The 27996-nt window shown below is 39.7% G+C and overlaps 1 long non-coding RNA gene across 1 annotated transcript; it reads left to right on the top strand.

Annotated features, from left to right (window-relative positions):
- Window positions 1–3716: 3716 nt before the first annotated feature.
- LOC134419086 (uncharacterized) lies at window positions 3717–27123 on the top strand. Its single transcript, XR_010027973.1, has 3 exons — window positions 3717–3835; window positions 9135–9196; window positions 26999–27123. It is a non-coding gene; the product is annotated as an uncharacterized LOC134419086 (long non-coding RNA).
- Window positions 27124–27996: the final 873 nt, after the last annotated feature.

A 27996-nucleotide genomic window follows, 5' to 3' on the forward strand; every position in this document is an offset into this window, starting at 1 on the left:
AGAGCAAAGGTACAACTCTGGAAGAAGAAAGGTATCTTCTAAAATACATATTGAAACAAGAAATCCTCATTTGTTCATACTCATCTAGTGTCAAAGAACTCTCTTTTATTTTTCTTTTTCTTTATACTTGCAGCAGCTGTTTGACATTGCTATTACCTTCTCTTTATTTTGTTATTAGGCAATGGTTACTGCAGTACCACCTGTGACAGCTGTAATCGGGATTACTCAAATGAGAGGAAAAAATATTTTTATGTTAAGAAAAAGACACAAACAAAAAAGGAAATAATATGAAAAACAATCCTGATTCCCTCTCCATTGAAATCTTTATTTGCATTGCATAAATGCTCAGACAGGTTACTATGTGCTCTTGATATTTTTGCTCAGAAATGATCTTCTACCCAAATGCATGTTATAGCATTTGATAAGCAGAGTGACAAAAATGGTCCTTGCTTTGCAACTGGGGCTATTTCTTAAGGAAAACACAGATTGCTGTAGACCGGCATAAGTCTCAAAAAAGTGGGTTTTAGGCAGAACCATGAAATCATGGGACACAGCAGTGGAAGGAACTGCTGAGCGTGAGCATGCTGCAGTGTGCCACATTACATCAGGGACTTGAGCCTACATCCAGTTCTAGCCAATATAGATACATTTATCCTGGTGTCAAAACCGCTGCTTTAACCAGCTTTTCTCCTTCAGACATACTGGCCCATCTCCCATGATTTATTTATTAAACACCACATTATTAAATTTAATTTCAGACTCTCTTTTGCCAAGGCAAAGCAAGCCAAAATTCCATGTCTCTTTTCTGTGTGGGTTATTCCAGCTCTCTAACAGCATTCTAGATGGTTCCACCTGTGGTAAATCTGGCCAAGTTGCACCTGCAGTGCTTCCACCTGTGCATGCCCTCCCAATAACTCTGATCCCTCGTGTGAGTCCAAGGACAGCTGGCTGAGGGACAGAATACTCAAGGGATGTGGGAAGTAGAAGTTTGAGTTAGTACTTCTGGTCATAGGGTGTGTGACTTTTCTGAATCAAGAAAGTCAGTGTTTGATTAAAAATGTTTTTGGTTAACAGACTTAGTCAATAAACATAAGACCCTTGCATTCTGTACTGGAGCAGGTTGAACTGCCTAACTCTGTTTGTTTATCCAATAAGTTCAGCCACAAAAAGAATCATGGGAAGAGTATTTTGACAAGAAGGGAAGGGGGTCTAAAAAGTACTTTACACTTCTTCTGGCTACTAAAGGCAAAAAGGCTCCAGAGAATTTGGAAGGAAGGAACAAGAGGCACTTCCTTGCAGCAGTGCTGGGAAGGACTGCCCAGTCCATTTGTGGCTAAGGAAGACAGTGTGTGTATTAAAAACACATGTAGTAAAAATAAGAGAACTTTTCAAAGTTCTCCAAGACAGCTAGCTAGAAATGAATCAGAGAAACCTATAGAAAAATACCAAATTTACTAAATTTATGATAATACTAAAAGAAACCACAAACTAGGGATAACAGAATACACAGAGACTGGCTGACCTGCCATCAGAACAAGCTAGAAAGGTAGAAAATATGAAAGTTTAAATCTGAAAAGAAATAAAAATGCATAAGTATGAAAAATACATGATTTTCTGTCAAAGAGGTCACGTGAATCAAACCCAATGTATTCTTTTAATTTTAATTAAGACTTGGTTTGTCAAGATAGATGGATAGACTATGACAGCACTGCATTTGACCATGATTAAAAAACCTTGCTCTTTTTAATATCAGTATTGAATACATGAAATAGAATTAAACCCTGGAAAAATAATAGACCTCAAGGAATTAGTGCACAGAGGGAAATGCCACTGACTGGGATTCTTCGTTTGTTTTAAGAGCTAAAAGTCCTAATTCCAAAACTGTTTTCACAATGTGCCAAGATTTGCCACCTGGGGATGTATACAGTGGAGATCACTGATGAGAAATGAGGAAATTATTTCAACTTCCATGAACTAGAATAGGGTTAATACTAGAATATCATCTTTTCTTCTGCCACCTTCCTTTAAAAAAATGTTGAGAAATTTGAGACTGGTAGAAAGATAGGAGGAAAAAAAAGAGGAAATTCTTCACAAAGAAAAACCCAGCAAATTCAGCTGGTCTATCAGACACAAGGCTTGCTGGTAGTGTTTAAATAACTTAATGAAAAAAGAAAAGATTTTCTAAAGGGCTTTTCTGGAATCAATGCCTGGAAACAGAATGCAGGCAAATTAATCCGAAAAACACAGTGCAGTTTTTTACTAGTGGTTTCCATTACAGCAGATAATTATTGGGAGAGATGGATTATTTTCCATTGCTTAGTATGCTCATCAAGATTTGATACCTTTGGAGAAGTTACAGTTTTGTCAGAAACCAGTTTAGGCTCTGTGTGAAAATGATGTATAATTGGCCTGTGATATGAAGAGTAGGCAATCTAATGGTCCTTTCTGAGCTTTAATGATTTAATCTCTTGATGGTTTTTAGGGAGTTCTTGTGCATTTAGTACTGAACTACATGTAAGTTAGCTTGCTGCAAAAAAAAAGTATAAAAGGGCTGTACACAATTCAACCAAGAGATAAAGTGCCCTGAACTCTCAAGAGGACTCTTTTGTAGAAACAGCAAGAAACATCAGCCTCTCTTCCAGGAGCTGAATAAAGACCAGCTATTCAAAAAGATGAAAAATTAGCACCTTCTGTTGCTGTCAGTAGGTCAGTGTAACACTTGTGGCCTACTGAGCGCTCACCTGTGAGCAGTTTAAAAGACTTCTGGCAAACAAAGGCTGTGCCTCAGAAAACCATGGAGCACTTCTGAGACAGCCAACCCAAATGTACATGGAGATCTAACAGGAAAAAGGTGAGAGAAAGATGGTCAGGTGAAAAGGGGAATGTCTTCAGAGCTATGAAATGACTGGTTAATGCAAAAACCTTGTGTTCAGTTTCCAAATATATTGAATTTAGTGGGAGTATTAGAGAGAGTTAAACAAACTTGTGTTTATATTAAGACACACATCACAGTGAGTGAACGAATATCTCTTTAAAATAACTGATTGATTTATTTTCCATCTTTCACCAGGGAACTTGTCCTTATTTAAAAAGAAAAATATGAGTGTTTTGCAAAATCTGAGTTCCATTCAATATCCACTCCCTCCTTGAACGTCTTGTCACACTCTTTTTCCTATAAATCAATGAACTGTAAGACGTCCAAGCTTTAATCAAAGGAAATGTTATTATTTTGCAGGTAAAAGTGCTTGCAACATGCCAGGGGGTGTTTGTTTAAACTTTAATGTGTAGAGAGCAATTTTCATTAGTCTATGGACAAAATATATTTATTTATCATTACATGTGAAGTCAAGAGTTCTGTAAGTTTGTTAACAATTCTGATAACTTCCAGATATAGTTATAGGAATGATCATAAATCCAAAAACTGTAGAATATTACCGATAAGGAAAGGAGAGTCTATTTTTGTCCTTTGAAAACCCCAAAAAAGACCAAAAAGAAAAAAAAATAAAGGTCTGAAATCTAGAATTGAGACTCAAGTTAAATAAAAGTTTTAAGCAATATAGACTTTTCTGTGGGCAGAGAAAACTCTGTGAATCCAGTCGGAAACTTCACACTTTGTAGTCAAGGATTGAGGGAGAGGGTGAACAGAAGAGCTATGCCCCTACAGTGCTGTTCCTACCAATATTAACTGAATAATCAGAAGCTCCCAGTTCTAGCAAGGCAGCTTGGAAATTCTGAATGAAAGGTCTTTCTCCTGAGGTTTCAGGTACTTTCACTGTGGATTGCAGCTTTATCACTGAAAATTCTATTTTCACAAATCTTTTGGTGGTCCCAGTTGGTAAGTGCAAGAAAATCAAAACCCTTTACCCCTCACTTTAAGAATTTTATAAAAAAGTGCTATTAAATTCCACCAGCAGATGAAGTTGTACAGAGATTGAAGAGAATGAGAGATGAGAAGAAGGAAGCATATATCATACTGGAATGTTAGTACATGATATGATGAATATGTGGTATGATGCTTCCAGGGACCAGCTGTACCAGTTGAGAACTCACAAGCATATGGGGCCTGATGGGATTCATCCCAGAGCACTGAAGGAGTAAGTGCATGTGATGGCAGGATGCCTCTCAATCATTTCTCAAAGATTTTGGGAGTTTGGAGTCATCTCCACTGACTGAAAGCTAGCCACTGGTATTCCAATTTACAGGGAGGGCATGAGGAAAGACATAGGAACTACTGAATTGTTAGTTTATCCTCAGTTCCTGGACAAATTGTGTGGAAGATCATACTGGAAATTATCCAAAGGCATTTAAAGAACAATGCAGCCATCAGGCACAGTCAGCATGGGATTAAAAAGGGAAAGTCCTGCTTAATTGATTTGATGACTGGTGGGATGAGCAGGTTCACATTGTGCTGGGTAAAGAATTGGCTGAAGGTCAGAGAATCCCTTCCCTTTCTCACAGCTAAAATCAGGACTTCTGGGCCACTGGTGTTCATACAACTAGAAGACACTCTATCCAAAGTGTTCACATCAACAGAACAGAAGACATATTACTGAAAGCAGTATATTAGTCTTTGCAAATGAAGACCTGAAGTATGTGAAGGTGAAGGGCTTGTTTTTAATACTACTGTTAATGCTTTTCATTTATGCGGGTTCATCTGGGGCCAGGTCTGGTTTTGCATCTACTGAATAACTATTTCAGCATCTCATTAACACACAATCAGCCCTGCTTGCACTGAGTTGCTATTCAGGACCTGTTTATTTCCTGTTTCTCTCTGAAAAATCACCTGCCCTACTGAGGCAGGATATTACCATCTAATCCTGTCACATGCAGCTCCTGTGGCAGAACAGGGAACTAAACCCAGGCTCAATCCCTGACTACTTCCTCACCCACAAGGTCATTTTCCCCTATGGCTGGTAACGGTGACTAAATAGTCATGGTAATGGTGACCAAGTTTATTTTTGACTAAGCCATAGCTCAATTCAGCTCCCGTGCTCAGTTCATCTGCAATTAGTCAGCTTCACACAAATATTTACATGACACGTATCCTGGCTTGTTTTTTCACTTCCTTGCTTTAATAAAGGCCAAAATGACAAACTTTCATTTACTTTAGCCTGAATGCAGTTTGACATTTCTGGCTGAGCGAGCTCCTTGGCACATTTCTGCTGAAATCCCACATGCACACGTGCTCTATTGCAAGTGCTGAGTAAGCAACCATGATTTGGATGAAATACTGGGCCTGGGGCAACAGAAAACTGCGTAGATTATCTAGTCCAGCTGCAAATTCACTTTCAAAGGTACATCTATAGCTGCCAGCCATACAGCAGCTTCTGTTCTCTCAACTCCATTTCCTCTAGTTCATGTATTAACAGTTGGTTGCTTACCAAACTGTGCTCTTCAAGGAAAAATGCCTGTTAATGTCTCAGTGGAGTCGTGACCAGGGTAATGAAAATCATTACTCATTAATACATTATGCAACAACTGAAAAAATAATCTATCAAATTGATATAATTGCCAAAGAATGCTTGTTCCTTAAAAAAAAAAACAATAAGTAAAAGTACTCCACTTCAGCCTAGAAAGGTGGCTGAAACTTTCTCAAATTTGAGGTTTTGCCTCAATGTTTGTTATGATACTCACTACAATTCACTCAGTTTTGAGTTCTGAAGATGAACAAAAGTTGTTCTTGAATTAATCTGGTGTCAAAGGGTATTTAAGAGTCAGGAAACAAGGAGCTAAATAATCATCACAGGCAGTTTCCGATGGTGACAACATTGAAAATGTGTTCCTTTCAGAATCGTACTCACCGCCTTGCAGAAACAGCATGTCCAGTAGTGTGACCACAGATCTCTTCACAGAGAGCAGCAGGCACAACTTTCCTAAGGATTTCTCCTAGGGAAAGGCAGTGAGAAACCTCAGAGAAGAGGAGAAAACAATTCTTATCTCTCCTTGCTGTGCCTGTTGTTTGGCACATGTAGAATGTGTTATGAAGATTGTTTACTGAGAGTGAATTTGTTAATTGGACTCTGCTGATGATTGTTTGGATTGATTGACCAACTGGGTCAAAGCTGTGTTGTGACTGTCTGGAAAGGGTCATGGGTTTTTCTGTAGTGTAGTATAGTGTAGTATCTCTTTAATATAGTGCAGTATTAGTGTAATATAGTATAGCTTAATAGAGCAATTGTTCAGCCTTCTGAAATCATGGAGTTGGAGTGCATTATTCCCTGCCTGAGGGGTACCCTGCAATGATACAGCAGAACTAGGGAAATGATTGCTTCCCTGTGCTCGGCACTGGTGTGGCCACATCTCGAGTGCTGTGTCCAGGTCTGGGCCCCTCAGTTCAGGAAGGACATTGAGGTGCTGGAGGAAATCCAGAGAAGCCCAACAAGGCTGGAGAAGGGTCTGGAGAACAAGTTTTAGAGGAGCAGCTGAGGGAGCTGGGGCTGTTTGGCCTGGAGAAACAGAGGTTCAGAGGGGCTCTGATCACTCTCTTCAACTACCTCAGAGTGGTTGGTAGCCAGGTGGGTGTCGGTCTCTTCTCTCAGGCAACCAGGACAAAGAGGGATGTTCTCAAATTGCTCCAGGGCAGGTTTAGATTGGAAAGATTTATATTTGGAATGTTTTCTTTCATGGGATTGTTGTTCAGCATTAGAGCAGGCTTTCCAGGTAAGTGGTGGAATCCCTGGAGGTATTTAAAGGACATGCAGACATAGCTCTAAGGCACATGGTTTAATGGAGGGCTTGGCAGTGCTGTGTTAGTGGTTGGACACAATGATCTTAAAGGCCCTTTCCAACATAAATGGTTTGATGATTCTACAAGAATATGATTTAAATTGCAAAACATAACTCACTAGGTCAGTACTCTGATGTGTTAGGTGCTGTGCAGGATAAATGTAGCACCTGAACACAAAGGCATAGAAAATAAAAGATAATAAATAAATGTGGAGAGAATCTGAGTAGGTTAGTTGGAAAAAGAATAAGAAATGGAGCAACAAGATGAAAGCAACTGTGAAATTCACTGTTCCTTTCTTTGGACTACTTCAATTATACAAAAAAAAAAACCCAACAAACCCCTCTTAGAAATAAGCTATCTGAGAGAGAAAGCTGTTAAATAAAATAAAACCTATTCCTCATATAAATAATTAAACATATTTGTTTCATTCTTTTAGGTTTTCAGGCCACCAGATTTATCAAGCCTGTTGGTAAAGAAAGAACTTTAATGTAAGAGCAAGGAACCAAGTAAATCATATATAAATTAGAAAAAACTAAAATTGTGGTAAATTTCCTTCAGTCTTTTGTTGCCTAACATCAGCTTTATGTCCCTGACAACATTAACAACAAGAGCCAGCACTCTATATCCTGAGATGTAATTAAAATACACACAAAGCTCTGGGCCTATATACAAAATACACTGAGAAATTCATGCAAATTGGGAAAAATTCAGTACTACATTCTGAAAAAGCTTATTCATACCAGTAGTCCTCCTACACAAGAGCTTTATTCTTAATTTTCTCTCGCCAAATTACTAGAGAAAGGGGTTTTGTGAAAAAAGCTGAAGGTCACACTACCAAGGCAATATTAAACTAAGGGGAAAATGTGTTGCAGAACTGAAGGCATTAGCATTTAAACCAACCTGATTTAGATTATACAGATGTAAAACTTGATCTTTTCATACAGTAAAGCTTCTTTTATTGTTACCAGCTGTAGCACTGCATCTTCCTGTTATAAATGCTGCGTTTACTCCATTTCTCTGTGAGTAAGTTCCTGCTTGGCACAGAGCTGGAATTAGTGTCCTTATGTCCCTTTTCCCACCAATGGCTTACATTCAGAGCTTGCTGGGACAGGGAAATGAAGTGTTGAAGCTGGAGTGGATTCTGGCTCATCCTGTACAGGGAATGGCTCCTTTACTGGTGTAACCTAAGTCTAGATCCAGGGTAAAGAAGAGTCAGGTATCTGTGCTCAGAGCTGGGACAGCACAATACAAAAATTATTTAAATGGCAGATGTGAGAGCAGCTCCTAGTGCATGTTTTCCTGTTCATTGTCAGGAGGGGCAGAACTGTGTGGCGGGAGAAGGAAAGGGTGATGCTTTGCCTGCTGGCACTGGTCATCCCTTCAGCCTGCCCAGATGCTCATAAAACCTCAGCCTGATGCACTGAGGCTGCCAGCTCTCAGCTTTCCTCCTCACTAATATTTCAGTGTTATCCCGTGGCATTACCTCACTGTGTTTTGTCTCTGGCCTGATACATTAAAACCTTGTGGTAAACTTTGTCCAAAAGAATCTGCTTTACTGTGTGAAAACAGTCTGTCAGGACAAAGTACCCATGCCAGCTCAGTACAAAATACCTCTTTTAACTCAGAGATGCATCTTCTAATGATTTAAGCTCAAGAATTCAAATACATTGTTTGTTTCTCCAAAAAGAACAAAAGAAAGAAACAAAAAAATCTCAATCATGGTTTAAATAACCCTTTATTAAATAGCTGAGAAACTGGCAAAATGCCAGATTTTATTATAGATCCTAAATGACTGTGGCTAATTTGTGAGGAGATAGGCATTCTATCATCTCCCCTGAGCATTATCTGAGTTCACTGCCTTATTTGGTTGTAGTTTATAAGCTATAATGTTATTTTAGCTTGAAAATAGGGAGAAGAAAAATGACCGTAGCAATCTGGGTATGCATTTACCAGCTGCCCTGCAGATAAGATAGGTAATTCTGGCAACCTTTGTCTTCTTGTGACCACATTTTAAAGTAAAATATATCTACTGTAAAATGCACATATTTCTGATGAAGTGTGGTTTTGAAGGAACAGAGAAGGTCAGATGTAATTTGATGTCATATTACGCCATGTGTTGACTTAAGAAATCAGAGGTGCAAATCATTTAATAAGGTTACTGTAAGGTGTACAAGAGAGGATATTTCACCATGAAAAGTCTGCAGGAAGCTTCAAAATACATTACCAAAGTAAACACTGATGCACATGTAAAATGCCTTTTGAAGAAATTTTCTGTTAGTATTAACTAGTGTAAAGAAGCAGCCATTTGCACAGAAAAGCATGATTAAAAATTGTTTGAAGTAACATAAAGATCTAGTTAGGGGAAACTTTAATTTCCTTTTTTTTTTTTTTTCTTTTTCTTTTCCAGTTAAATTGGAAGAACTAACTCTTACAGTCCAAAGCGAGTACCTACAAGGCATCTAAATCCCAGTAAGTCCTGTAGATAGTGGAGCAGTAACTGCTTATATCAAAATCTTGATGCTGAACAGGGTTCTATGTGCTCAGCAGCCTATGGAACTTGAGGGATGTGACAGCTGCCCTTCAAAACACATTTATTTAAAGTATTTTTGGAAGGGTTGGTGGTGTATGAGGGATGTTTTACTCCTTATTCTTGTGGATACATGCAAGATGTGAGTAGTGGTGGTGGAGAAGCCAGGAGGAACACAGTGCAAGGTGTCTTGTGGAAATGGTCCTGACCTGTGAAGGACCAGGTGTCTGTGAGTGTGTGGTTTCATTCATTCATGCTCTACACATGTATAGGGGTATTTTTCTTCAGAATTAAACAGAATCCAGCCTTTCTGTAGACAAATAATAATTTCAACGCATCATAAAGTATTACCCAGCTACCTCCTCTCTGAGACAAGTACCTTGTTTTTATTAAAAAATATGAAGCTTGAATTTGAAGACACACACAGAGGAATAATACAATAATTTCCTTACTAATTTGTTACATTTTTGTTTTCAAAAATATCACTGTACCTTTTCATCAGATCAGCTTTGCACCAGGCCTAGATCTGTTTTTCCTGAAGTGAAGGGCACTCTAGCACTAGTTGTTTCCTCTGCAGGAATGCACTCATACATTCATGAGAAAACAGGAAAGCTGGGCATTTGATTGTGTCTTCTTTGGGTCACAAAGGCTGGGTTTGAGGTCTGAAGCATTCATAGGTGTCATCAACAGCTTCTCATATGCTGGGTTAAGAGGTCATATATTTAAGTAGCCTTGTATTTAAAATGTACTCTCTGAATTCTGAAAATTACTTGCTGCAGCCTTTTCAAGAGCCAGAGGTGCTGAGGGAAGTGAGAGGAGATTAAAGATAAAAAGACACATTTCCTAACCATAGTGTGAACCTAATTTTTTATGAGGTCTCCATCCATCAGCCTAACTTCAATGTCTTCTTAAGGAAAAAACAGCACTTGATGTCTGACACAGCAGATTGACGTCCCTCAAAGCTTTCTTTAAGCACTGAGCTGTTTCTCTCTAACAGCAGAGTTAGGTGGGGTGTTTGAGGTCCTGCTTATTGCTCTGCTCAGGGGAAAGAAGCAAGTCCATATGCAGCTGACCAGGTGGGATTTTGTATCACTCTCTGAAGTGTAGGTATGATTAAAAAAAAGAGTGTATAATTTGGATAGGATTTAAGATATGCTTTTAAATGCAGCACTTGACTTGTATTTTGCCTTTTTTTCTTGGCCAGTCATAATGTGTGAAGAGCACCAGCAGTGAAACTACATTTTGTGTACACATTGATGGGGGGAGAACTTATCAAAAGAACACATTTCTGGCAAAGCAGACCTGTTTAGCTTAAACATTAAATATGTGAAAGGGGTTTCCTGGTGTTTAAAATATTCTGTAGAGATGTACAATCCTGTGGGCTGTGAGCTGCTTTCACCACTACCTTTGAATAGAAGGACTAATTGCAACACTCCATATCTCTTGCATTGAGTCAAACCTTAATAATTCCCACTCAGGGTCCCTGAGCCACTGCAGATGAGCAGAGGTGTCCCCAGCCCAACTTTTCTGTGCCATTGTGTTGAGGCTACAGAAGCAACTGAAACTCTGCTGTCATGCCCATAAATCCTAGGATTCACCTCCTAGCCACAGAAATCCTACCCTCATTGGTGCATATTTAAAAAAAGTTATTTCAAGGAGACTCTTCTGTCCCCTGGTGCTTTGTTTGTAGTCCTCAGCTTTCCCTGTATATCATGTCATTGGCATAAGCTTAGGGATAGCAGTTACAAAGCTAGGGAGGGAGGAGGTTTGTAGGTGGCCTAAAGTTTCCCCAACTGTACAGCACCAACACATTTCAATATATAGTAACACATTTGTATTTAAATTTTACGTATGCATACCTATGTATGTATGTGTAAATTCAAAGGTCCAGTTAAATTCTCAGACTACTTTAAAGGGTATTTGTTGTGATGGTGGAATAAATTGGGAAAATTGTTTTTCACACTTTCAGTTGCTGGCTGTTTGCAGTGCTTAGTGCCCAATCCTCAGAGAAGGACACAGGGCCAGCTGCCCTATGTGCACTCAGATCAATTGTTACAGCACCCACATTTTCACAAGCCAGCCTGACTCCAGAGCTATTGCTGAGTTGCAAGGGAAGATCTTTGATCTATATCTATGCAGAGATAGATCAGTTAAGAGTGCAAAACATTCCTATTATTAATATAAGCGTTCCACATTTTCCCCCATTCTTTTCCTGAAAGGTTCACTGAGGAACTGGGAAATGACTGGACTTGTGATACATTTGCCATGAAGGTGACTTGCACCTGAACATATGTCTGAGACATCCTAGGCACTGATTATTCTACTATAAAGCATGTCCATATGCATGGCCAGGTTTTTCAGATACGCAGAATTTGCTCTGATGTGGCTGCTAGACATCTGGAAATCCTGGACACCTGACTAGACTTCAAATTCAACCTGGCTAAAATAGGCAGGGAAAAACGAATGTTTGTCTGAGAAACCTGACTCTACAACATCTGCCTTGATATAGTTTTACCATAAAAAATAAAAGAGTAAAACAGAAATAAGTAAACAAGAGTACAAAACCCCACATTTTTTCAATGTGTGAAAATTATTCTTCCTGTGAGCAGGCTTATCTTCCTCGGGAAACTGGCACAAACTCTACTGTGACTCCCCAAGGGACCTACTGATATCAGCAAATCCACCCAAAAGCAATCACTTAAGGAGCTACTCGACATTTTCCAGAGTCATTTGAGCTTCTGGGATTTTCAGTCTGAAATCCTGTTTCCAGACATCTGACCCCTGGATACTGTACAGCCCTTGAAAATGTTTATTTTGAACTCTGAGACCCTCTTTAGCAAGGCTACTAGAGGACTCCTGTACAACAACAGTAATCACCATTTCTCTGAGTGGAATCAAAGACTGCCCGATCAGTCTGGTGCAAGGCAGTGTTTGTGTATGAGTTATAACTAATGAGGAATTGAAAGAGAATTGTTCCATTCCCAGGTTAAGCTCTGCTGGCGAAATTAGCAAATGTGATTCCTTTTTTCCCTCAAGGCATGAAGCTGGAGAAAAAAGCTAGAGGAGAGGGAAGCAGCTTCTGCATTTTTCTTCTAATCAGCCATGCGTATTAGCGTATAAGGCAAGACAGGAAGGTAATATGAGAATCAGGCAAGCAGCCAGATGACATTGTGTAAAGCATCTTTGTATAACTGCCAGCTAGTGTCTTATAATATTGAACACTGAAGTTTCTATTTAGCAGTGTTGATTGAATGGTGGGAAAAAAAAAAGTCCAGGCAAGGATAATGTCTGTAATCAGCACTGCACGATTGCCATTGTCTATGCTTGGTATACTTAATGGAGAAGCTAATTACCATGTGTTCATTTTTTATTACGTTTACTATATTGCACAGAGAAGTAATATGATTTTTTTCCCTCCATGGGTTTACAGAAAATAAACAACACAAACAAAACCATGATGGATCCCCCTCTCCACCCCCAATCCTAATTAATTCTCATTAGGGCCACCGTTTTTATTTCCAAGAGGAAGTCAGAAGGCGAGGATAGCATGCCTGATGAGCTCCCTAACCTAGCCCTGTGTGTGCTTGGACTGGGCTGCTGATGGGTTTGAATGTGACAGGAAGGAAACTGCACAAGCCCAATGCACAGTTGTTTCATTTAACTTCTCTGAGACGCATTCATATACCTACCATTTCCCATGCAGCTTTACAAAAATAAAAGGGCAAAGTACTCCTGAAAAGTAGTGGACTGACAACTTCTTTCTGCATGGCTGGAAAAGAGCAGTGCTGCGGAGGCACACCCCAGGAATGACATGACAGTGCCCTAAAAATTTTTATCCCAGTCTTAGAGTAGCTAGGTGGGAGAATGTTGGTCCCTCTGTGATCCTCAGATCATCCTCTGTGCCTGTCTGGTGCAAACCATCTGTCTGAGCTCACCCACCTCTGAGCTGCTGTTGTGGGGCACAGGCACAGGGCCCTGCAGGACCCCACCTGCAGCAATGGCTCCTTCTAACCATGGCCTCATGGGCTGAGCCCACCCTTGGGTCAGAGTCTTCTGCTCCTGGACGGAAGTGGGCACCCACATCTTCAGCAGGTGTCCTGGACTCCAGCCAAGGGACTCTGGCTCTTGGTAGGGATTTTCTTTGTGTAAAATTCATGAACAGCTACTCTGAGAGGGACTGAAACTTTGCCCCGGAGGTAAGCTGGGAGCTTGTCTATTGACTCCTTCTTCCCTGCTCACCTTTCCAATAAATAATTATTCCATGAAACGTGATCATAGAGGGCCTTTGAATTGCCTCTGTGTGAGTTCATACCTCACCTAGAGTCAGTGTATGATTTTCAGTGAGAACTGTGCCTATAGGGGCCTGATTTTTAAGTGTGTTTGGGAACCACAAGATGGTGGTGGTGATACCAAGTAGGATGGTTCTGAATAGACTTTGCCTCACTAACTTTTGTTGGAAAGCAATTCCGTACAACTCTGAGAAATGTCTGATTTGCATTGGAGTGTAAATAGAGGTGTTAGCATAACCTCTACCAAACTAGTGTGACACTGTTGAGTCCCATGAACTGCTGCATGGCCCCTGGGAGAGCTTTGGATCCTGCTCAGGCCCTGTTACTCTTCCTGATAGGATCGAGTTCCACATTCATGCTGTGTTTAGAGAATGCACAAGGTACAGTGTCCAGAGATCTGAACAATTTTCAGATGCTGATTCGACTGATGTAAACACCAAAGCACAGCTAAAAAAATGTCACTCAAACTCAACTGAGTGCTGATTTTAACAAGCAGGTTCACAAAGTCTGGTCCTCCCACACTGAAGTAAATAGGAAGATGTTACAGTATTTATAGGCTGGATTTCAGAAAGCAGAAACAGCTAATGCACTCTCTTTATTAGGCATGCTCCCTAGTGCCTGCAAATTGCTGTATATTTCAAGCCTTATTTAATTTTTAACATAGCAACCTGTTACGTAATCAGATATATTTTGAGGGAAACTTATTATTGCATCTTGGAGTCTGACTGGTTTCCCTGTAAGAGTTCAGCAAGCTATTACGTGTGTCTTCTATGGACAGGATCTCCTCTTCTTTTCTCCTGCCAAAACTGAAATTAGAACATCTTACTCAAAGTATATTAAGCAGAAAGAGGAAGAGTCTGAGAAAGTGGTGAGTAAGGAGACAGATTACTTCTCTACTACACAGAGAGGGAATAAAGACTTCCCCATCTACTAATGAAGATTTTGAGGTTAAAAATTGGTTGTTCCCCAATATGGACCTCTAGTGTTGCCACAAAGTTAGCCAAGGTAAGAAGGAAAGACAAGATGAAGATAAAGCACTTGATAAAGCATTTCAGTGCCTGTGAGACATGACTAGAAGGTCTCCAAAGAATTTGACTGCTCCTAGGTTCATAAATCTTAAAACCATGAAACTGAGATGTGTAAGACAGACCTGGACAGGGAGCCTGTATTTCTCTTTTGCCCTCTTATGCCGTGGGAGATGGGATTTTGGAGGGACAGGTTTAAAGATAATCTACATTACAGGTGCAGTTCCATTTACATCCATTATAAATAAGCTTCCTCATAAAAATGAAAGTTAAATATTTGAGAGAAACTTACAGCAGGCTTGTCTCTGAATCAATGTGAGCTCTGGTGCTGAACAGAGGGTAAACCTTACCAGGGGTCAGCACCCATCCAGAGAGGGAGGAGCAGGAATCACAAGCTTAAAAAGAGGGACACAAATCTTTATGATTGCAGGGCATCTTCCCTGGGTGGTAGGTGCTGTAAGGGAGCAAACCCTCCTGCTTTTCCTTACACTTACATTGGACTTTTATTTCTCTTCAAAGAAAACATAAGGTTGTTTTTTTCCTGAGGTCTCTTAGATGCATGATTTACAGGCTACTTACAAATCTTCTCAAGGCAGTAAACCCAGTATTTACTTGCCTGAGTAACCAAGTCAGTGTCCACAGATAGGACTCACTCTGAGGTGTGGCCCCATTTTATATTCTCAGCGTAATCTTCTGCTTCCTAAATACTTCAACTAAGAGAAAGAATCAATTGAAATGCCTTTTCTGCCAATGGAATTTCAAGTTTTTGAAGTAATGGACATTTTCTCATATAAAAGATCTGCTCTTACTGAAAAAGATTTCTTCCAAGAAAAAATAAATCAAAACAGGGAAAGTATCTCAGCATTCTGTAGTTCTGTCACAGAACATCAGCAACTTAATTGTGTGTTTGGACTGCAATGATAACAAAGGACATATTGAAGAAAACAGTGATTAAAATTATAGAAGTAAATGTGTTCGGAATTTTTATGAAAGAATAAACTTTCAGATGGTCACTTTTCCAAGTCTGTTGTCAGAAAGGTGCTCTCAGAGGGTTTTCTGAGTTCTTCTGCAAGGTGTAGAAGGAAAAAAAATGAATGAAATGCTTAAGGAAATATCTCATATGGCCTATTTAGGCATAGTAGTAGGAGAACTTAGCCTGAACTACCTTCACAGGCCTGTTTTCTGTATTCAAAATAAGTTTAGAATTGGTTCTCTTTAACTATATCACAGTATGCAATGCATGAACACCAATTCAGTACAGTATTTAATTTTTCTTTGTGGCTTTTCTTATCCTTACTAATTTTAGATAGTGTTTTCATCAAGATATTCAGTTTGATATAGCCAAAACTTGTAGTACCACCCACAGATGCTGGTAAATACTTTGTATTTGAAAGTAAATGTAGGTCTTGCACCACTTTTCCTGTCCTCTTCTCCTTTATGAGGTAGTTCTATAGTGTAATCTAATATGCAGAAAAGTACTGAAATAGAAGAGGAAATTTAGAGATTCAGTGTGGTAAATCTGGCAGGGAATCCAGATCTCAGTTTGAGTGTCCATTCAGTCCACCAGACTGGCAGCAGACTGGACCACTGTAGGTAGACTAAGTGCTTAAATGAGCAATGTATTTGCCTTGGTTTTTGTCATGCCCTTTACCCACCATTAGCTCTGGTAATTCTTCACAGGTATATTCTTTGGTCATGGCACAGGTTTCTTAAATCCTCTCTCACTAAGGACATTTGGGATGGGCTGAGAGCACACAAGCACCTGCACTGGCACAATCACTTATTAAGATGTGGTGGCATTTTGGGCTGAAGATCACTCATCATCCTCTCTGATCTGGAAGCCCAGCACAGACATACTCAGGAGGATTGGTTCTTCTTTGTTACTACAGTCAGGAAGGCTTGGCTTTTGCAAGGTGTTAAAGAGATACTGGGCTCTGATACAAAAAGACAAAAAAAAACCAAAAAAAAACCAACAACAACAAACCCTTCCTCAATAAGAACAAACAACAACAAAAAAATCACTTCAATTATGGGTGATCTGGCCATTTAAAATTTATGGCCCACACTAGGTTTGATTTTCCACTCTCTAAGGTCTTGCTAGTGCTGCAAGACATGTTTTTAATCAGATTTCCAAACAAATGTGGTTTATTATAGAGCTGGTATTTTAGAAAGGATTAGTTCTGCTCTGTCACTTCTGCATCTATTAAATTTTATTCAGTCATCATGCAACCAAGAATACTGTATCTTATGGATATATTTTAAGGCAGTAAAGTGGTGCTCACTAGTGGTCCCATTAGTGGAAAGTGTTGAATCTAGTGCATTTCTAAGCACTCCACTCTAATCTTTCTACCTCTATGTATAGAAGACATTAATGTGTTGTTTTAATTTGAGACTCAGATGCTCAAAAAGCTCTCATCAAGAACAATTTCTAGGCCGTGCAAGATAGAGGAGATAAAATAAAGCACTAAAATTAAATAATTCAAGACAAATTTTATTCATTATGCCATGTTTTCTGTGGGCAATGGTTTGTGTAATTTCTCCTACAGTGCCAAACTGAACAACATCTCCTTATGAAGGAGCTTAGTTTTTTGCTTCACACAAAATGTTTGATTTATGTACTTGAATCCTTTTATCAAGTTAAGTTTAAATCTGTCTGACTGTCTCTCCTTGTTTCTATCACCTTAAAAAATGTGGAAGAAACCACTCCCTTCCACAGACACACCATTCCTCAAGACTCTCTTAGGGAAGGAATGCTCCACTTCTTTGCTGTTTAACCAAACATATTTTGTTTGCATTGCTTGCAAGGAACTTGGAAAAACAGATTTGTTGCCAGTGTGAAATAGTGAGTTCCTTTGAAGTTGTAAACTTCTGGCCTAGTCTGACCTTCTTTTCACATGAAATTTACCTTGCATGGAACTTACATACCTTCCTTCGGGTAGGGAAATTGCATGTGTTTTAAAACATGCTGACTAGCACATTTCTGATTTTTATAAGGTAATATGGTTACTAATCATATCAAATAATAAATTATTAGCACTCAGAATATAAAGTATTTCTGTGTTTTCCAAGTGAGGTTCAAAGTACCCCAAATAATTTTAAATATTCAGAATTACTGATTTTGTTCCACCTACTTGTGGCTTCCTTCTTTCATTCTTCTTTTGTTTCTCAAGTATTTTTGTTAGCTAGACAATCTTCTGGCCATCTGAAGCTTGTTCAGATATGAAGAGATTCTAAAGGATAAGTCTTTGGCCTATACCATATTTCTTACCAGCTAAACAGGAAAAAAATGACCCTCTGGAAAGGTGGAACTGGAAATTTTAGGGTCAATAACAAGTTCAGAGCCAGAGCAATACTTGATGTGGGGGGCTGAGCATTGTTTGAGAAAGAAAGTCAGAAAAACCGGAGTGAAGAGACTGAACAGCAGAAAGCAGTGATGAACATTCCTTTTGGGCCTGCTGGTGGATGGTGGGACCTGGATTTCTGCTAAGTCCGTGGCTCTGACTGTTGATTTCCAATATGGTCTGTGAAACACAACATTGCAAGGACCTCGGTATTAATTACACAGACCAAAAAGAAGAAATAATGGCAAAGAGATGGGACATTTTCTTAATAAGACAAAGAATAGGGTAAAAGAGATTACACTTTGCTCTGTGGCCAGTGCCACAGTAATGAGTTTTCTGCAGAGTAAAAGGAAAGTGGGAATGTATAGCTTCTACTCAACAAAAGCCTCTCAAAGACAATTCCATCCTCATTACAATTTCAATAAAACAGTAACTTGCACTGTCTGTCCAGACAGAGAAAATGAAGCATTTCGAAAGGCTTGTCTGTATCAGGGAAAATGTCATCTAACCAGATCCTGGGGTCACACTTAGGAAGAAATTAAATTACTTCAGCGTTAAGCTTTGCATCACACTGGATAGATATGGTGGAAAGCTGGTCTCTTCACTGGAACTGATTCAGGGAACAAGAATTCTGACACCTGGGTCATGATAGAAACAGGTAACAGTTTGTGCCATTATATCTATCTTCCCAAGAGTATTTTTCCTGTATTCAGTTACTCTTGATCTTTGAGGAAACATAAGATTGTTGGATTTTTGTTATGAAGGTTGTAACACAAGAACAGCCTCAGGATAGTTTCTTTGTCTCACTCTTTCACTCAACCTCTTTAACACACGCCAATACCTTCAGCAGGACTGCTCCCTTGGTACTCTGACTGAAACTGTGTGAGTGCCGTCCAGACAGAATTTCCTGGTGAACCAGTAGACACAGTGTAAATAAACCCAGTCATGAGCAGTGTGGCCCTTAAGAAGGAACTCAATAAGTTGGAGAGGTGGGCAGAAGTCTGTAGTTCAACCAGGGCAAATGCAGGGTACTGCACCAAGGCAAGAATAACCCCAGGCACCAGCACACCTGCCAGTGTGGAAAGCCCAGCTCTGCAGAGAAGGACCTGGGGGTCCTGCTGGACAGCAAGCTGTCCCTGAGCCAGGAGTGTGCCCTGGGGGCCAAGAGGGCCAATGGTGCCCTGGGGTGCATCATGGAGAACATTGCCAGCAGGGAGGGATGGGATCCTGCCCCTCTACCCAGCCCTATTGAAGCCACATCTGCAGTGCTGTGTGCAGTTCTGGGCTCCTCAGCACAGGAGAGACATGGAGCTCATGGAGCATACCCAGCAGTGGGCAATGAAGATGATGAAGGGACATGAGCATCTGTCTCATGAGAAAAGGCTGAGGGAGCTGGGCCTGTTCAGTCTTGAGAACAGAAAACTGGGAGGGGAGCTCATCCATGTCTGTCAGTGTGTGAAGGGAGGGTGGCAGGAGGATGGAGCCAGGCTCTGCTCAGTGCTGCCAAGCAATAGGAAAAGAGACAATGGGCAAAGACTGATTTGCAGCAAGTTCCACCTGAATATGTGAAAGAACTTTACTGTGCAGGTGACCTTCCACTGGAACAGGTTGCCCAGAGTGGCTGTGGAGTCTCCCTCACTGGAGATATTCAAGAACCATCTGATGATCCATGGATGCAGCCCTGTGCCATGTGCTCTGGGATGGCCCTGCTTGAGGGAAGTTCCACTGGTGACCATCTGTGGTCCCTCAAACCTTATCCATTCTGTGATTCTGTGAAGAAAAATTCACTTTCCTCTTCCAGTGTAGAAAAGAGATGGATATGCAACACTTTGGTCCTGAAACCTTCCCTTGAAGGACTAGAAAAAAGTTGGCAAAGTCGACTGGCTTTTAGATGTCTCTTACATCTTTTCTCACTCATTGCTTTCTGTTATATCTGATCCTTAAAGATATGGATGTTCACCTTCTTGATGACAATGGTTGTGTCCTGAGAGCTACTAATATTGACTTTATAAGGCACATCCACCATGGGATGGCATCTGCTGCCCCAAATAACAGAGTCCATCACCCTTGTCTTTTGTTAAACAAGTCAAAGAATGGTAACAGAAAGAGTTTTTCCTAAAATCTTACAACACAGAATTTCTAAAATGGCATTTTGAGAATTACTGTAATTTTCACAAAGACTGTAAGCATAACAAAGACGTAATTGGCTTTTCCCAACAGACTTAAAAATAGGCCTGCTGGGGTACAAGTTAACATTTTGTTTTATTCTAGTATTAAACTGAAAGACATTTTTTAAGACAGAGACTGGGAAACCAGTGTGGAAAAGCAGCATTTACATACTGGACATTGTAATTATAGGACTGGTACTGTAAGTTTGTCATACAGAAGACAGAGGAGAAATCTTTCTTTTCCATTTGTCTTCAGAAGTTGTTGCTCCGAATAGTGTATCCATTAAAAAAACCCCACCTGAAGAGATCCCAAAAAAGACGAGTAAAAATATCAGATAATCAATTAAAATGGCCTGTGTATACATTAAAAGAATGTGGTTTTATACAGGCAGGAGAGAGCACAATAAATATGGGACAAGGTAGCAGTATTTGAATAACTGAAAAAGTTTTTACAAAGAGAAAACAAAATAAATAAATTGGCTGCAAAGAAGATTTAGGTTGAATGTTAGAAATAAAACTGAAGAGGCTGGTAAGAGAATCTTGTTCAGTGTATGAATATAAAACTTAGTCTGGTCAATACACACTTAGTCTGGTCAAAGTGTAAGCTTAAGCCTGTTTCTGAGGAGGGAGTAGGTGGCCGCTTGTGGTCCCTTCTTCCTGGCAGGTTTATGACCCAAAGTGGCAGCTGGAGAACTGAATTAATGGGCACCTGCCAAAATCACCTCCAGGAAGTGCTTTTCTTATCAATCATCTTGAAATATTGCTGCTGTTGTATCACACTGATGTAGCATTTGCTTTCTGTCACTGACTCAAACTCCATGATTGCTCCTAGAAAAGTGTGCTCTTGGAGGACAATTTTGTTATGATTCCAGAAATCCAAAGGAAGGTCTTGTTTTAAGTTCCATAAATGCTTATAACTCGTTTTAATCTGGCTTTTGAACCAGCTGAGATATGTCTCTTGCAGGAGTTACTCCTGGTACTTGTCAACAGAGGAAACACAAGATGAGCACAACTGGTGGGCATTCAACAGAAAAACAAAGCAGTTGATTGTCACAGCTTGTGAGGGGGCAGTGTCATAGACCCAGATACGGCAGTCAGAGTGTCTAGTTTGGCAGGTATGCCCTTCTGCGGAGAAATTTGTAGTGGAATAAGAAATATGGTGTCTCCTGCACCCAGATCCAGCCTTTCAGTAGCAGTGATGACCATAATATTAAACCATAGTTGAATACAGTGATGCACTTACTCCAACTGGTCTTGTCTTATCAAGTTCTCCCATTGCAAATCCCCAGAGAGCTTTATATATATTTTCAGGCTTCCTAAGCTGTTGTGCCTTTTGCACACAGCTCTGTAGACTCATACACCTCTCTGTAACCATTGGTGTACAAGAAGAGTTAAGGTTTTATTAAGCCAACTGTTTCAATTGGTAGAAATTGTTCTCATAGGCATTAAATTCTTTCAGGCTGAGAAGCCCTTAGCTGGTTCTGAGGAATAAAGATTTTTTCCTTCAGATATGACACTGAAATTATGAAGTCTCTTTAGACCTATCAGTCACTGTTTTGCAAGCTGATGTCAAGGCAATATTTTAAAGGCATTGTTTTTTGCTTTCCCAAATGGTAATGGTTTTCTTTATCCGAAGGTTATTCAGACTGATAATGTATGTTTGACCTTTGGTTTGGGAAGGGAGAAAATAGGCCCAATACCTCCCATCTGTATTTGCTTCTCCATTAGCATGTGTTTGCTTCCCCATTAGCATTTCCTTTCTTCCTAAATCACTCGCAGGTCTAGTGCTGCCCTAACTGCAGAGAAAAGAGGGCTGGAGAAATCAGCAGGTGATCAGGGAAGTACTTAAAGGTGATGGGCTGCTGCTTCAAAAAGCACTTGCATAAATAAATCTGCATCAGAGGGCAGAAGGGAAATGAAGTTCAAAATCTGGCCGTCTGCCTGCACTTGCCAAGACCACAGTAGTGTTACTGCTGAGTGGGAACAGGCAGAATTGATTCTGCTTGTCTCTCTGCTCTTTGGACATGCCATGGGAAGCCAATGAGTCCATTCAATAGAAAACTTGGTGAACACTGGCAGCAAGAGGCATTCCTTTTGCCCAGGAGATGCCAAATACTGGAAGAACACACTAAAACTTAACAGGCCCTCCAGCCCTGCTGATGTCAGATGATCTCTGACCTCCCAGGTTTTCCTCCATCAAAGTCACTGCTCAGCCTCTGGCATGTAAAACAATTTGCAGGAAGGTTGTTTCAACATAACTTTTCATATTCTTTACAAAGCTGGGTGGTTCAGATGGCAGAGCAATGCATTGAGGTTGCTGGCTGCATAAAGCCATCAACCCTTTCCAGATGTGGAAGCAACAGATAGAGGGAAGTGAGCTTGGAACTGCTCCCTACAGAGCAAAAAACTACAGAAGATGCAAATGTCATGGGAAAAAGACATGATCAGGGACAATTCAAGTATATATGACAACAAAATTATTATTAGAGCTCCAATTATTATTAGAGCATCTCCCAGGTGAAGGGAGAAGATTAATAATGATGCTAATATGCAAGACAAAGAGAAGTAGGAAGCAAGAGGTGCAAAGGACCAAGGGAAAAATATTAGGATTGTTCTGCAAGCTGGAATCATGCTAGATGTAAAGGGGTACTCTAAAGACAGCAAGAATAATTTAACTTAAATAAAACAAACAAAGGGAAGATTTTCAGATCTGGACTGGAAGAAATGAGTTTGATTTGGAGAATACCAGATATCAGCAAATTAATTAATCAGGTAGCAGAGCTGATGTAAGCATGCCATCGATTAGTCTTGGCATCCATATCATACTGAACACCATCACAGAGCAGGACTTCAGTTGTCTGAGTTCCTAAAATATTTCCTTCAGGCTGTACATGATTCTGCATTTAAAGAATAAAAAGAGCAGGCTTTTTTTTTTTTTTTTTCTTATTTTCTTTTTTTTTTTCTTTTTTTTTTTTTTTTCTTTTTTTTTCTTTTTTTCCTGAGCTTTGAAGTAAGGTAAAGTCACTTCATTTAGTGTCTCTCCCATGGCTCCCTTCTGAATGGCTTTTAAAACATACTTTCAAAAGTACTGAGGTTTAATGATCTGACACTTCTCCCACTGAAGTCACTGTTGAAATTCCCCTTGACTTCAGGTTCTAAACAAGCTAATGAATAGGCTGAAAAAAAAGTACAAGATATGTGAAATTGAAACTATAACCAACAGGGATTTTAATTTCAGTTGCAGTAGAACAAGTTTTAAAATAAAAATAGAAGCCACGATTCCCATTTCCTAGATGACTGCCTCGATGCTAAGATTCCTGGTCATTCTGATATCAGCATTGTGACCACTTATTTGCTCTCTGCCAGTCAATCAAACACAGAAGAAAAGGTCTTGTTTTAAGTTAAGGAGAGAATGAGACGTTTTTGTAATAACAAAATAATTGCAGTGCTGAGCAAACCGCTTCCACCAGCTCCCTTTTTGGTCGACTTTTGTTCACACGTGTCCTGGCAGACGTAAGCACAATTTTGTGGGGCAGAAAATACATCAAAATAACAAACTACTATATTGACCAAAACAATATTTCATTGTGCAGCACCCTTCAAAAACAAGTTTCCTTACCTACTGTCTTCATGTTGTTCACTGACACAATATTGATAGCAATAAATGCAAGATATGTTAAAAGAGAGAAAGTGGAATAAAAAACCCCAAACGTTCTAAAAGCACTGGATTTCTAATTTTCAAAATAATAAGTGAGGCATCACTCCTGAAGTACACATGAAACAGATCTTACAGGGAGACTTATTACTGCCTTGTTTTTAGTCTGTGTTAAGACCTCTTGATTAGTGAACCTCTTCCAGGCAGTTATCTAATTTACCCTTTCTCAGTTGTGTGGCCAGGTTTCCACTTGTGATGAGACATCCACCTGCACTTTTCAAATTACTTTTCTCTGATTACACACAAGCATGCAACAAGTTTGGGATGCTTATGGATGATTGCATGTGGACATTTAAAGATGCAAGAAACAAGTAATGACCTTTTAGTGAGATTACTACCTTCCAAATGGACATAAGTCAGATTCAGTACCTCTGCTCCTTTTGGCTACTTGTGCCTATCAGCCTGACTAAGAAGATACATATTTTTCATGAAAAATTTCATCTGTCTGCTGTGAGCCATGAATTTAGAAAGAGGAAGACAGCTTTCTTCTCTCATTGAGGGCTAGTGAGTAAAGGGAAGGAGAAGCCCAAAAACCGGCTAGAGCATGGTACTAAACAAGAGAAGTAAGTGTGCTGGATGATTTTTTTCTTCTTTTTAAATACATGCAAGGAACTATAAAAAGTCAATAATGAATAGGCTGAATAAATAGTTGCATACAGGTTTCATGCCATTGCCTCATTAAGGCATCTGCTGAGATTTACCAGCTCACAACAGCAGAGTTAATGCAAACTGTGTAATTTCTTTCCATATTACCCTTCCAAATAATAGACATTACTCTTAATGGGAATATCACAGAAATGAAAAGCCAATAGTAAGTGAAAATTTCACAGTGTTATGGTGCTAAAGCAGCGTCAGCACCAATTTAAAAGTGTTTCCATTTAAAATTTAATGAATATGGTCAGACACTGGAAAGCAGCATAAATGCTGTGCTGGTCAAGCAATGTCCAGCTTTCTTAATTGGCTTCAGGCCTGATTTAAATTCTGTCCAATTCAATGGGACTCCTTCCAGTCACTTCACTGGATGTTACCTCTGGTCCTCAATGCTCCAGTGTAATGTGCCTAGGAAATATATTAGATTAGTGGTAAAACTTGTCATGTATCCAAGGGGTCATTTACTTCTCTCTCATGTAAAGAGAGTGATTTTCTGAACATGAATAGACTGGGTTTGTGAATATTAAAAATTACTGTTATGCACTCCATAATTTATCACTCAAAATGCACCTTCAGCTATATTGGGTATGCTCAAGGATCCTCAAAGACTGTGTGATTAAGTACTCAGTAAGTTAACTAAGAGCCTGGCTTCTCATTTCCTCACATCTGGAAGGATCATTTACATTTGTCAGATTTATTACTTATTTCTAGAATATTTGCAAGGTCATAGCATCTAGGAGTTGGAAGTTACATATCTGGACCTAACTTCTTAATGGTTCATAGGCTTAGAATAAAAAAACTCAAGCAACTCATAGTCCATGGAGAAGTGAGCAAATAACTGGGTACAGGAGGCTCTTTTCCAAGAGGGCTTGAGGGAGATCAGTGAAGGAGTTTTAGGGTTGTGTTCAGGGAACACCTCCTATGCCTGGGAATGACAGCTCCAGTTTGAAAATCTACCAGGAGATGGATTGCAGGCTGGCAGCTGGGATGATGAGAATGGGGAGCAAGCCTTCCAGCAGCGTGTGAGCAATGATAGATTAAACTGTTTTTAAACCCTTTGAGACCCTCAGGTGAAAGACACTATATGATTACAAATAATCCTGAAAAGGCAAATGCTGAATATAAAGCTGTCAGTGGTGCTCCTGGAGGAGGCAGGTCGTGCACCATGGCTTCCACTGATGCAAGTCTGGTCAGCTTGTTTGTCCTGTGCAAACATTTCCTTTCCTGTCCTGCTTCTTGTTTCCTTTAATAATTAGAAAATGAAATCAATTTAATACAGTAAATGTATTATTTTTTAAGAAAATGGAATTTTTCCTGAATATTGATGACAGTTACTACACTTTTTATATGAACCTGTCTTGATTTTGTTTTTATGATGCTTATTTGATCATAAAAATGTAGGTTAGTGGCAATGTTAAGTGAAATCAACAGTGTAACTTGAATTTAAATGTATCTTTTGATTTAACAAAAGTTTTTACTTGTGACCATGGGAAAAAGGCAGCTCAGAAGTCACAATAAAACTCATACTCTGTAAAATGTATTTCAAAAGCAAAAATTATGTATTTCAGAAATTCCTGTGCACATCCTGCCAATTTTGACATCTGTAATCTCCAGGAAGTCAGATTTTACATAGCTCTACACCACATATAGTCTCAGGACCAAATTGTTCCAGACGACTCCACTCCCAATCCCAGTAAACTCTGCACCATTCCTTCTCCATACCTCTCTGTACCTTATGCCAAACCTAAAAAAACTGCTGTGAGCTGTATGGGAAATGAACCTGACTCATGGTTATTCACTCTGTAAATAGACCATTAACTCCAAGGCAAGGGTTCAACACAGATACATGCAGCCATTTTTATGCTTTGGGCATTATGATTCTTGTGCCTGCTACGTAAGCAAATGTGCAGAAAAATGCATGGACGTATTTGTGGAAATCTCTGACCTTCTAAAATGAATGGGAGTCTTACTGAGGATTCAAGTAGAAATAGGTCTCTCATTATTCCCTAAGCTGATTAACACCAGTCATGTTGGTGACAGTTTGCCTCCCTCCTAGTATCCCTGGAAAAGCAGAATTGGTAGATAGCTCTTCCATTACCAAGAGCATCACAATTCTGGTGTGGTTTTAAATGTGTTTAGCCATCATTTCCTTCTCCTGGTATGATCCTGGGTGCAAGATAAAAGTAATTAAGTGTTTAATGAGGTTGGGAGAATGATGCACTAGGCAGAGTTTCATGTATTAAGCTTTGAGCTGTACAGAGAGGATCTAGTCCTAATAGACAATATATGCCTGTAATTTGCTAATGACTTTGTGGAAATTGTGGGTGCTTGATCTCTAAAGCAGCCTCCACTTGGAGCTGGCGCCTTGAAAGCACTAGCTTGGCAGGGCTGAGAGAACAAGCAGTTTGTGTAAACCATTACCTATGCAAACTCGTCATTTTGGCTGACAATAAGAGACAGTGGGAAGAAAATAATTAGACTAACCATGCTGAGTGTCCTCATCAAAGGACAAAATATCAGACCTAGAAATATGAGTGTGATTTTTTTTTTTCCAGTTGTTATCTTCAGACTAACACAAAAAGAGGCAATGAGAAAACAAGGATTTATGTCAGACTGGAGCTCCTCATTATCAACCTGCTACCTTGAGATTGAAAAAAGAATTCCTGCAACTCGATTCTTCACAAGCAAACTCTGATTGCTAATTATTTGCTAAATTTCCTGCTGATGTTCCCTGAGTGTCGGCAGGCTTGATGAAAGTTTCTGACGCTTGTCTTGTCAGCAGGAGAGAAGAAAAAGTGGGGCAGTTTAGTTCAGAAAGGACCCTCACTGCTCATCACTTACATTTTCACTGAACATGCATTGACACTCGTCTGCCACCAGTTCACAGCATCCCCTCCACCTTCTTTCATCACAGACATTTGAAGTGCAGCTGCTCAGGTTCTCTAAAAATGTATTGCAATAAAAAACTCTGAAAAAACCAAAACTGATATCATGTCATTCACCTTCTACAGTCTCAGGAATAGAAGAAAACTTGCATGTCAGAAAATTATTGTAACAGGTACAGTCACTTTTACCTGTCTATCGCCTCTCTTCACACTCCTCAGCCAAACTAAAAGCAATAAATTTTCGCTGTCCAGTGTTATTTAATCTTTGGTATTCAGATATTTCCCAGCACTGGCTATCTGGAGAGCTGCTAGGACAGTATTTCCAATACTCCCGTAACAGTATGATGCTTCTATACAGAGAGAGGCCTGTGGTGTCAGACAGAGGTCAGTTTTTCAATGACATTGAATGATAACTGCAAAATTACATAGGAGGAAAGTTGCAGAGGAGGAGCAGGGACTGGAATCTGGGCTCTCTGTGCCACAGGGAGGCCTCTGTACAATCTAAGTACATTAATAACCACACATGGTCTCCTTTTCCTTACTGATGAATATTATTCCATGCATTGTGGAAGGGCTTTAATGGGAGAAAATTAGAGGACATTTCTTGTCTTCCTCTCATTTTACATCAACTACCATAATTAGGTGATGGTCTTACAGCTATCCTTTTC

This window comes from Melospiza melodia, chromosome 5 (genome assembly GCF_035770615.1).
Source record: "Melospiza melodia melodia isolate bMelMel2 chromosome 5, bMelMel2.pri, whole genome shotgun sequence".
In the NCBI taxonomy this organism is placed as follows: Eukaryota; Metazoa; Chordata; class Aves; order Passeriformes; family Passerellidae; genus Melospiza; species Melospiza melodia.